At 42.5% G+C, this 12,774-nt stretch overlaps 1 long non-coding RNA gene across 1 annotated transcript; it reads left to right on the forward strand.

Annotated features, from left to right (window-relative positions):
- The first annotated feature begins 261 nt into the window (after positions 1 to 261).
- LOC146193782 (uncharacterized) lies at positions 262 to 3,207 on the forward strand. Its single transcript, XR_014706482.1, has 2 exons — positions 262 to 308; positions 3,096 to 3,207. It is a non-coding gene; the product is annotated as an uncharacterized LOC146193782 (long non-coding RNA).
- Positions 3,208 to 12,774: the final 9,567 nt, after the last annotated feature.

A 12,774-nucleotide genomic window follows, 5' to 3' on the forward strand; every position in this document is an offset into this window, starting at 1 on the left:
GCAGTTATTTCGACTTTAAAGAGGTGGCAGATATTGTTACAGATATATCTAGGAACAGGAGTTGTAGCTTTTAAGCTCATTGTCAAAATATTTGAGTCATTGTTTTGGCATGTGTGGTGCCATTATTTTTTGTACTATAGTTATGTATGTACTAGTTACGAGTATCATGCTAATGTTATGAATGATACCTTTGCTGCAGCGTACCTGCCAGTAGGAGGAATACGGTGTAGAAGTGCTGTTACTCCTGCTTCTAAAGATCTACCTGCTTTCTTCAGCGCTGGATGACTACTTACGGCAAGATTTGTGTGGTATGTATTTTTCGACATAGCTGTGGCATTGTGGTCTGTTCATTGTTGCTTTATGTCTATCAAAGAGCATATTTTTCTATGCTGAGGAGCAATAGCCCTGGCATTACATTGATTTTGGAACCATTCAGTGCTATTGAGCAAGTTAGCAAGGGGGGAATTTTTTCAGTATGTAATCAATCTGAACATGTTGACTTCTTTTCATTGAGTGAGCTGTTAATGTATGCCTCTTTTCTTTTTTTCTTCAAAACATAATATTTAAATTGTTTGCACTTGGTTCTCAGCAGTAAGGTTATGTTCTCTGATGGGTGTAATTTTCAACAACTCACATGCTCTTATGTTGCTAGGTATGTCCATAATAGAATGAAACTAAAAATGAAGTACTGCAAGTGATATGTAATGGACGGTATTTTAGCACTTTCAGCTTTATTGTTTCTTTTGTGTTCTTTATATTGTTTTGTGCCATTTGTACTCAGCGTATTTTCCTTGTGTTCCACCACTACCATTTAACAAATATATATATATATATATATATATATATATATATATATATATATATATATATATATATATATATATATATATATATATGCCCCCACCCCTTATGTCATGTCTATGGGCCTATAAAGGGAGAATGAATGAAATGAAATTTGCAGTACAATTAGAACTGGATTGTGCAGCACAGTGGACATGTCTGTGGTAGAGGATAATGGTTGAATGGCTAATCAACCAAAATTAGTTAACTTTTGCATTTTAATTTTTGGGGGACAGTATTATATACCAGAAATAAGGGTCCCCAATATTATAGGTGAGCCCAGTTCTTAAATTTTCTTAAAGAGCAATGTAGTTCAGAATATTGAACAAGGAAAGGCATATTGAAAACTATTGACTTGCTTTCCCACATTGCATGTAAAAAATGTTGCTGCACTTGGTATTGTTACCAGAATCATGTTAGCTTCTTCTGCATCATCAAAAGCACAAAATATGTCTATATTGTCTGAATAAGAAATATCAGCAACACCCTTTTTTAGTATGTAATGTGGAAAAACCAACTTACAAAGCTTTTAAAGGAATATTTTTGATGCTGATTATGTTAGACCACATAGATGATTAGGAGGGTTTTAGGCCTAGGCTCACTCATTAAAAGCCTTCAATTTTGTAGTTTTCATATTGCCTCTTATAAACAAAAAGAATAGATAATTAAGTCTAATCCTGAAGCTGTACCAGGTACCCAAAGTCCACATTGCTGCACAACCCACCGGCAGAGACTACACGGGTGTCTCTTCATAGTTTATGATTTGCAATCTGTAAAGGTAAAGAACATAATCTTCGAGAAATTTGTTGTAAACACTTTTTAATAATCATTCTTGTATAATATTGGTCAGCATTTACAATTTCATTAGTTAGGCATCTAAAGAGATAAGCAGTGGACAGTTCTGGCAAATTGCAGTTTATGAGAAATTTTATTCCTGCCGCATGTGCTGCGAGCATTACATGAAGCAGCAATACATAGAATCTCAAGCTTTGTGGTTTGTTCAAGGAATTATAGGGGTATTGAAGTGTATTGTTTTTTGCCTCCTAAGCAAGATAATGTAGTTTTGAAGTGAAACGGCAGTCTTGAGAAGTTTTTGGCATCGGCGTAAGCTGATGTGTGGTGTGACACTAGCAATGAACTTATGTAAAAGTTGCATTTTATTGCCATGCTTTACATATTTCTGCATCTGTGACATCACTGCAGTAATGCACATGTGCAGAAGGTGCTTTGGATGTGCCTTGCTATCATTGCTCTTTTAGCATGAAATGTTCCATCTTTCAGAAGTGGTATCCCGCATTTTATAAGGCATAGCCTCTGTGGTATATTCATGCCTTTTTCCAGGAATGTAAACTGCACTAAAGGCAGAAACAATAGAATGGCCTTAGACACCCCTGCAGGTGCAAGCTCTGCAGGAACAAGCTTCATTCGTTATATTCATGAGAAATGACAACGAATGCAAGAACAAAAGAACCTCTCCCCCCCCCCCCAAAAAAAAAGGAAGAGATTTGCAGTTGTCACTTGTGATGGATGATCAGATGACTAAAGACAGTGTAGTCTCAGGAGAACATTAACACTATAGGCAACATAAGATAATGTCATGAAGGACCAGAGACAGTGTTTTCTAGGAGGGTGAGACCATAGTGACTAGAAACAAGACCACTGGTATGGTCAGGTGTGAAAGCAAACTATAATGTTTGGGTGTTGGAGTGGAAACCAGCAAACAACAAAGGTGAAAGTGAAGGTGATAAAACAAAGTTTAACATAAAAAGCTAATGATAAAAAAAAGGAGAACTGCACATATGAACACATCTTTTGCCTTTATTAGGCTAGCTTCTATTTTATCAATATGTTTTCATTCATATTTCTTTAAATGACCCTCTGGGTAGTCCAACATCAGTGATGCCTATGGCTTGACCCTGCTTTTAACAAGAATATGTCTCATTGTATATTGCGTCTTATTGAGCATATTGTCAATTTTTTCTGAGATTGCAATGTGCTAGTTGTCGATGTGTGTGTTAGTGGCACAGGTAAAGCTCAGATTTGGAGAATTTTCATTGATCTATATATTGTGTGAGTTCACAATTCTCATTCTATGAACACTTGGAAGCCTGTACTGGTGCACTATTTCCATCTGTCTTCCTTTTTACTTTCCCTTTGTGCAGTGTTATTTTTATATGTGAAATAATTACTCCATAAGCATGTTTTGTGAGACTTTCTTCGTGAGTAACTGATTACAAGTTCTCTTTTCTATGCAGGTCAAATACGTGGTACATCCCTGCCCTGACTGTGCGGAGAAGATTATCCAGTCCCTTGCTGCAACTTCGGTGTATAATGAGGTGAAATAAACACCATGGTATGTTATCTTAACCGATTGTTCTGTAAATTCTTTTTGTTCACTCTGCAACATAACTTACGGCTTGAACACACCATGACACAGCCTACCCCCCCTGAAACATTGCTCACTGTCACACTCCAGACGACACAAAGATATTGCAATGTTTCAACATAATCTTTCCTTCCAGAAAATCTTGAAATGTATTGGTTAGCTTTATTCCTGCTTCCAGCGAACAAGTTTACGATGCAGATTGGTAATAGTACTCTTGTGTGGATAGCATATATATACCACAAGATGATGCTTAGATACCCTATGTAATATGGCATTACATTAAACTGCTTGGAGGGCAACGTTATCCTTCTCCTGGTGGTATAAGCTTGCGCCATAAAGGTGCAAAACATTGCGCTCTTTGTCGTAATATAAATTTATACTCTAAAATGGTAACTTTGCACCTGTACATACAGGATAAGTTTACGTTGTCAAGGTGCAAACTTGCCCCTTTGATGCAAGGGTATGCTTATGCCATCGACAGACTAAAACATAGGCCTTTATGAAAGGTGCAACGTTATGCCTAGGTAGAATACAGTTACACTGTTTGTGAAGGTGCAATTTTATGCTACCAGAAGCGTAATGTTACACTACATGCAATGGTATAAATACTTAGTCTTCAAAGACACAGCGTAACCTTACCCCAAAAAGGTGTTAGCTCAGCGACAAGCAGTTTACCCCCCAAAAAGACTAAGATCACACCTTTTTTAGGAGTGTATGTGTGCTTACGCGCTGTTAGCCGTCTTTTAACTCAGTCAGAGTATGCTGGAGTCTTAACACGATGATTTTAATATATCGGCCTCTGAACGTCAGCTATGTTCTTAACCGCAAAAAAAAAAAAATGTAGGGAGCACTTTGACCACTACACTGCGAGGAGGGGAAAGCCGCTATTTCGGGATGGTCCAAAGGTCTAAACTACGGCATTTCTTTCTCTCGTATTTTACTCCGAACTTCCCCCTTTCGTTTACGGCTCAGCTAAGGGGGCCGTGGAGGATAGTGACAGATACTGCGCATTTTCTTTACTGTAAACCGATTTGAAACGCCGCTGACGCATGTTGTAACTGCGTCTGCTTCTGTATACTGTGTAGGGCAGCGTTCTAGGAAGAGCTAAATGAACGGCATCGCGCAGATGCCTGGAATGCGCAGTGGGAATCACCGCTGTTGTGACTATTGGGTACTAGTGACTTGCAGAGGCAGTCACCTGACGCAGCCTGCAAGCCAGGAACCACATGTCTTCCACATGGAGATACCGCACGCAAACAGGGAATACGGAGGACCAATTCTGCAGATTCTGTAATGACATAGGAAATGTAAGATATATCCTCTAGGAGTGCAGTCACTCTCCGGGGTACAATTTATTGAAGGACGCAGAAGCATGGGAAACCGCGCTTCATAGCGAAGACCCGGTGACACATGCCAATATTGTCCGTCAGGCAGCCGAAGCGGCAGACCGATTCGTCTACTAACCCCTGCCCCTTAGAGTGACTATGGGATCCCTGGACTCCTGCGAGCGGTACCAGAACTCCGGTGTCACCCCTTCCGGACAATAAAAGTTTTCACCACAATCCCAACTAGTTACTTGGGTACTGGGCAAAAATTTTTCACAGATATTGTGCCTTTTTTTGCTGTAAGCCAATTTGAAATGCCGCTGATACCTGCTCGCCAAATGAAACGCGCCACACGGACGCCTGGATCGGACGCCCGTCGGGAACAGCTTCGTATATTCATGAAACGCCTGGTGCCGTCATGAGCAATCGTAACGTCATGACCGGCTGAGATCTCATCATGACGTCCATTCCGATTATTAGGCATGGCTGGATGTGACATCATGAAGACGTCACATCTGGTCATGAAGTTACCACTTGTCATTGCGTCACCGCGTGACGACCTCGTGGTCAGTCCTCTCTGTCATTATCATCACTGTAACTACCACTAACTATCGCTATCAATTACTATCTACGACTAACTAGAGGTGGCGGTCCCCATGGCAACTGCGCTGGCATGACGCTAACAAGGAAAGCTAAGATACGTTTGTCACGCACCCGGCGTAGCTGTCAGGATGATTGACAGCACCGCAAGAGGCATCAAAGGCGTTCGTCTTAAAGGCACTTCGAAAATTAAGAGGACTCAAGCTCTACCAGTAAGGGCATGGCACGAAAGCAAGCGCTCACGAATGACGCTTGCTCCCTTCATTTTTTTTTAATAAGATGAAAGCCTTTCAATGCTCATGGAACGAAATCCAGTGCGCGAGAGTTGTGGGCGGGATCTGTGCATCAGAACTGGGCGCGATGTGTCACTGTCAATTATCCTGACAACGTCATTACAAAAATAAAAGTCGTGTCTCCACAGGGAAACGAACCTCCACCGCTCGGATCCACAGCCAAGCGCTTTACCTAACTTCCCCACGCCCGGTTTTTTTTTTTCAGCATGGTATTTATTAAACTCATTACTATGAAGGGATGAGATATATGCATTATTTAAAAGTACTCAGCCTGTAGCCGAACAAGTTCTGTTGACATATACAACAGCACACACCTAAAACATGTCTTAACACAAAACTAAAGCGGTGAGAAAGAAAAACAACACATCAATACACAACACTAGTATCAATATACTACATCACACAACTAAAACACATTTTAACAACGCTACACTAAAACGGTGGAACAGGAAAACACCACATCAATAATGGGAAGAAATCCTGTTTGTGTCTTCAGGTGGTGCACAATCTGACTGAAATGAGTATAGTAGAAGAAACTAGAAGTTCAGCATTACGGTACAGCATACGCGTTCTCCATATGCGTGCAGTCCAAGTAGGAAAGTCATGGCAAATGGTTCATGGTCACGTCGGGTGGTCATTATTAACGCAGACTATAAGAAATGAATGAAAGGTCATTCTTCAATCACGACCTGCATCGTGATTTTTTTATTTTTTTATTTATCATATATATATATATATATATATATATATATATACAATGCTTTCATTGCCTCATTGCTCTTATCACACCTATCACAGTACTTCATTACCTGTCATGCTCCAACCAATCATCAATCACTAAAAGCCCAAATTACCACGATACGATTTCTTACACAGCCTCCGATTATTTCCGACCGCAAAGCCTACAAATACCTACTACTACACTTCGACGGTGCTTCAGCGGAGCGGCCTCTATACGTTATATCTTAAAATGCATCAATTATCTGTTAAGCATAGCATGATGCTTTCTCCAAGCTAACCATATTTGGCATGGTGACGGTACCGCGCATCGTCTTCATCGAGGAAATGAAACACGGGAAATTAGACACACATTTCATTTGTTACCTTCTCCAAATCACGCTCCCGAAACAGACAGGGAAGAGCGAGGCAACGCATCTCCCGTTTCCCATCGCTCCAAAATCCCTATCTGCGCGGTTTCTAGCAAGCTAAAGGGCATAGCCATCTAGCGAGGGACGACAGAACCCCAAATGTTCGTTCCTGCAGCTCATACCAAGGTGGCGCCTCTCTCCTATATCGAAGGCTAAAAAAAGAAGGCATTGCAACTCGCATTATTTAACACTGCTAAGCCACCCAGATTTTCTGGCTCGCGGCATGGGTTTCATACCGCAATAGATTGCTTATTTCTCTCTACGAGAACCTCCATACCCGTCAGAATATCACAGCGCGACATTGAACATATCTACATGGGCTGCTCATGTCTCCAGAATGAATCTGAAAAACCTTAGCAACCAGGTGAATATAAATATTTACGCGGCCCTGGCTGGGCACCACAAGATTACTGTGAAAATTTGTCGGCTCGTACATAATAAACAGCGCACATTTTCCTGCGCATCCAAAAGCGCCAATCTTCCCCGTTTCCATAAAGCCGCTGATTCTGCTCCAAAGAGCGGCTTTTTTTACGAGATGGCGGCAAAACTGTGCCATGACGAGCCGTCGCCAACGTTAGGTGCCGGGAGTTGCTGCCCTGTGCGAAATGTATTTTAAAGGCTGTTATCAGACGCTGAACATTGAGAGAATAGCCAATAAAGTCCAGACCGATCCAGTTCTCAGTCTTCGCCTCAGATGGGATAATGACTAAATGAGGATACAATGCTCTAGAAGATACTTTGTTTGTATCTGTACATTTTTGCGCCTATCAGCCATCTTACATCTCCACAATAAATCTCAATATAACTATTTATTTATACCCGGCCTATCGGCGGCCTAGATTTTTTCTCCAGTACTGTCACTGTGGTGCTTTATTATGCTATCTAGTGTATAACTGTACAATTGTGCGGTGCAGTGTTTTTAATGCAGTCAAATCTCATTAATTTTAACCCCGTTAATTCGACTTTCGGACAACTCGTACTAGGAGCGCGGGCCTGGCCGACGAGGCCTTATTGTTTTATTCTATAATGTCGGGCGCTCCTTAATCTGTACATGAGCGGGTTCGCTCGAGGGATTCGAACGATCTATCGCGTCAATAAACAACCCGCGTAGCTATCGCAATCATAGGAAAGGCATTCCCGAACCTCAGTTGCTTGGAGCAGTGTGTGGTAATTGCGCGCTATAGCAAGCACGAAGACTACCGGAATTTCCCCTACTCCCGGAATGTTGCTCAGTAGCATAGTTTTGGTTTTGCTTTGCCTACCGCATGCCCTCCCTCTGCTACGATCGAGCTTGTGCATTTGTCTATCACACTTTTTCAGACATTGCTTGGCGCGTCACTTCTTGTTATATTTAATCTGAAATGACCTTAGCTGCTCTCACGCGTACGCATGTATTCTTTGAATGCATCCACACCTTGTTTACGGGGGGCTGAAACTCCGAGCTGGACACCCGCATTTTCGCGTGCTGTGCGCTTCACCGCGGTGAAGCATCCTCAACACACGACGGAGCTGTTTTGGAACACGTCAGTATGCTCCCACTGCATCACATTGAGAAAAGGAAGACCTTTGTTGTTTTGGAGCACTTCAACTTTCCCTATCTAGAGTAAAGCGGCTGACGAAACGAGAAAAACCGTCATTCCCACTTGGCCTTCATTTCAAATGTAGGAATACAATATACAGGCGGGCATTAAATAAAATTACCCTCTTGAAAATTGTTTGCAGTGTTTATTGAGGCTCATTCGACAATTCGAAGTATCCACTAAATAGCGCGTTTTTTCTTTACTTTTAAATATCAAAATAATGATTGTTTAGTGCAGTCTTTTTGCTGGACAAACCGGCTTAAATTTATTTCTATTGAGATTGTTAGTTGTTATTTTTATAATATTGCAGCATTTCGCCTTTCTTTGTTGAAAATGGTGAAGTAGTTTTCTAACAGATATGCTGCTAGCTCGATGTTGTGCGATTCAGTAGTTCCTTTTCTGGCTTATTTTACACATATATATTGTCTTATAGAAAGCTATAAATTCCTTTTTAAGCTTTTTTTCGGAGATTTTGACGCTTTGTAAATAAAAATAGTGACACTTCCCCCAAAGGGAATTTTTTCCAGCAACAAAAACTCTCTTAGCCATACCCATCACTGTATAAAGTAAGGTCGTAATGAGCAGTATTTATTCCTCGCGTATAATTTACCTGTTGCTCTCTCCAGGTCTAATGAATCTGAAAAAAAAAAAAAAAACAAGAGCAGCATCACGAAGGCTCTAGCTTGACAAAAATTTTGATATTCACAAATCAACAAAAGCATTCACATTTGAGCAGAAGCATCTTTGGAGAACAAAATAAAATCGAGGTCAAAATAAGCTGATCGAGTCCACAAGCTTTGCTGTAAGATAAAATCACTAAATCAGGTAAAGTAATAGCAAGAGGAGCATGGTCCATAGGGTCACAAAGAATCGGATATGACTGAACGACTGAACTGAACTGAAGAGCAAGTCTACGGGATGGGCCTGCAAAGAAAGAAAAGAAAAGGAGCCTATTTTAAATCCGAAACGCGGAAATTAAAACGGTAGGTAAGGCAAAAACATGCCTTCTCGACATCGCCAGCAGCGAACTTGTAGAACAAAGCTTGCCTCAGGAAGTATAGACCGGCGTCTTTAGAACATGATGGTTTGCCACTCTGGCTGGAAAGGACCACTATAACGTTAAAGCTAGAAACGCTATATAATTGAAATAACGTTTTGTTGATGTTGCACAGGCAGCTACAGATATTTTATGCCGCTCTATAATGTTTTCTTTATTCCTAGCTTATTTACATTCTCTGTCCACCTGTAAGGCTTCTAGAACAACACAAGCCTTAGATTACAACCAAAGCATTACTTCACGTCCAAACTACGTAGTTTTACGGTCAAGCATACGCAACAGGAAAAGCTGTGAAAAAAAAAAAAAAAGCGACGCTGTGTTGTAACGGAAACTAGAGTCAATAATGAATTCTCTTTTTTCCTTTAACTCGCACATGAATCCCTCGATGAAATGGTGAATACTTTAGACGGGAGAAACTGACTTAACAGCGAGATTCGAGCTAGGACCGACGTTTGCACGCTAAAACAATTTCAGAAATAGGACCAAAATGTTTCCGAACACATGGAGCGTTTTATATGCATATATCATATCGTGACAACGTGAAACGATGCAAACAGTGCTTCCCGTGGGAACATTTAACATAGCTTATTGAAAATTCATATTTATCTGCACACTCAAAAATACCCATTTTCAGTTTAATAGAAGCAACTTTTTGCCGTGAACCACTGAAATCATTATTTGTTGTTGTTTGTAACATGCGCCAGCAGGCGGCCTTATCCCTGATTGTAGCGCACGGGTTGTATTGTTCATGATCGTTGTCGCGAGATGCGGCATTATCGCTTTCTTTGTAGCGCCATATTTTATCTTTTTTTTTTTTTTTTAGGAGTAGCTTTTATTGCTCTTTTTATTATACTGCAGGAGGTCCAAAAATCGAAACGGTAAATAGGGCTTCTTATAGCTACATAAATATGCACAATAAACGATGGCAAGCACAACAGTTCAAGGTGGAAAATTCGGAAAGTATCGCGGTGAAGCGCGCAGTGCGCGAAAATGCGGGTGTATACAGGGCGCAGTTTCAGCGCCCCGGAAACAGGGCGTGGATGCACCCAAAGGATACATGCATACGCAGAACATCCAAGGCCATTTTCAAATAAATATAACAAGAAGTGACGCGCCAAGCAATGTCTGAAAAAGTGTGATAAGCGAATGCACAAACCCGATCGCAGCACTGGGAGGGCGTAAGGTAGGCAAAGCAGAAAATGTGGAGAGAAAGGGAAAAAAAGGAACGAGGAGCAGAATATACAAAGAGCATAGCAGTAGGTTAAGGAATAGATGGAGCAAAAATAATCATAAAAACGTCAAGATTTAAACTTGTGCTGTTTTAATATTTATTTTTTTTTTGGGGGGGGAGGGGGGATGTGTGGAATGACATGGCTGATTACGGCGAAGGATGTAAGTTATTCCAAGCTAAGATGGCAAGGAAAGAAGTCTCTCGCTTTCCGAAATTAGCGCGTGTTTTCTGTAAGAGGAAACAGAGCAACACACGTTTCGCTATTATTTATGATTATATTTTAATGAAGAACTCCAAGGATATACATTTATTGACGTCCTTGAAAAGAAGGACCAGGACCTGAAATTGGTGTAATCTCTCGAGAGGAGGGATGTGGAATAACTGGAATAATGTTGCAGATGTGTCGTTGAAAAAAGAAGAGGTCATGATTCTAAACGCTTGTATTTGCAGAGAAATAAAGCTCCGATAACGAGCAGCTGTGCGTATGCACCGATACCACGGTAACCATGGAGACCCTACTTGTGCACTATAGGTTTCGCTTAATCGCCGCGCCGCGGTCTATCACTCGAACCGCACTTGATACGCGCAGCATTACGCATAAAAGGCGGATGTGAAATAGGCGGCTGTATCACAACATTTGATATAGATTCAGAGAAGGAGGCCCCAGCCGCTGCTAAACTCTAGTATAGACAAAAAAAGATTAACTCTTTGAAATCCTGAGGTTGCCGCCAGCACTGGCTACTCAAAACGAGAGAATGAGTGTAAGAAGCCAAAGACAGTATTGGAGACACAGTACAGGCAAAATTGAGACCGCTGCATGCTACTTCTCTGATCATCAGGCAGTCTTCGTCACTGTCAAGCAAAATGAATAAAAGGTGTGCATATCCGATATCTCTCGTTGCTAAACATACAGTGACCACCACAAGCTCAGCCAGGAAAAACGTTCCTCCGGCTACGTATATCCTAGCATAAGCGAGCTGAGACACTTCCCATTTTTTTTTTATGTCTGTTGGTAGACCCTCCTTGGATTCTTCTGATTACTCGGAGTTTCATCGCTGCCGATAGAGACGCTGTCTCGGTAAGCTTGTCGCCCTTTGGTTCTGGCAGAAAGGTAGCAAACATCTCGTGCGGCGGGCGCGCGGTGCCTGACGGCGCTGCCGCTATGGAACCCCCTCGTCTGCGCGCCTTCAGTCGTACGTCTTCTTTTCTGTCTTGCGCCGAAAGGTGCTACCAACGTTACTTTTGTGAGGACCTCGTGAAGAGGCTTAGCAAATCGGAACTCAGTTATGTGCAGGACTTCGGTGTTTTGCGATTAGAAATAACGTTCAACAGTAAGCAGGTGGTCGATCGCTTTTTAGCGGATCCTTCGTGCGTATTATGGATGGATGGATGGATGGATGGATGGATGGATGGATGGATGGATGGATGGATGGATGGACGGACGGACGGACGGACGGACGGACGGACGGACGGACGGACGGACGGACGGACGGACGGACGGACGGACGGACGGACGGACGGACGGACGGACGGTCGGACGGACGGACGGTCGGACGGACGGACGGACGGATGGATAAAACTTTATTTATGCAAAGAGGTTTGGGACTCGCAGATCCCTGGGTCCCCGCACGGCCTCGCTGCACTCAAGCGTCCATTCCCCGAAGGTCCATACCGCTGGTAGCCCGGCTTGTGACAGTTTTCTACTCAGCAGGGTCCGTAGAGCGCAGCAGGGCCTCCCTGTCCTCCTAGGTGATAAGGTGCTCCAGGCCCCGCAGTTGAGGGTCGGCCTGGCAGAATTTAAGATGTGAAGGGAATTATCGTGTGATTCTGGACAGAGGCTGCATGAGGGTGTAGGTTAGAAGGGATGATAGTAAGAAACTAATGGAAGGTATGGGAACTTGGGAAGGTGTGCGTTTGGAAACGTCTCCAAAGGGTGGCTGGTCAATTGTCTAGAGATGAGTGAGGCGGAGGGTATAGCTGCCGTGTAGCTCTAAAGGCCTTGGTCAGCTCGCTGAAAGTGTACATGCGCTCCCTCGTGAATCCCAGGTTGGGGGCTTCCTGTGCCCGTTCTGTGGTACCTCGGGCTATAACGTTGGCAGCATCAATGCCGGTGTTCCCGGAGTGCGCCAGCACCCAAATCAGTCCCAATTGGCGGGAAGGGTTTTGCACAGCAGAAGAGCTAAGAATGTCAAAGGCTAGACTATGGACTCAGCATCGCCAAAATTTTTGAATAGCAGTTTGGAGGCGCTGAGAATGTAATTTGCTTTCGTACACGTTATGACAGTAGCTATTGCAGCTTCCTCGGCTTCGTCGG

This window comes from Amblyomma maculatum, chromosome 4, assembly GCF_055883805.1.
Source record: "Amblyomma maculatum isolate TAMU_Amacu chromosome 4, ASM5588380v1, whole genome shotgun sequence".
Taxonomy (NCBI): Eukaryota; Metazoa; Arthropoda; class Arachnida; order Ixodida; family Ixodidae; genus Amblyomma; species Amblyomma maculatum.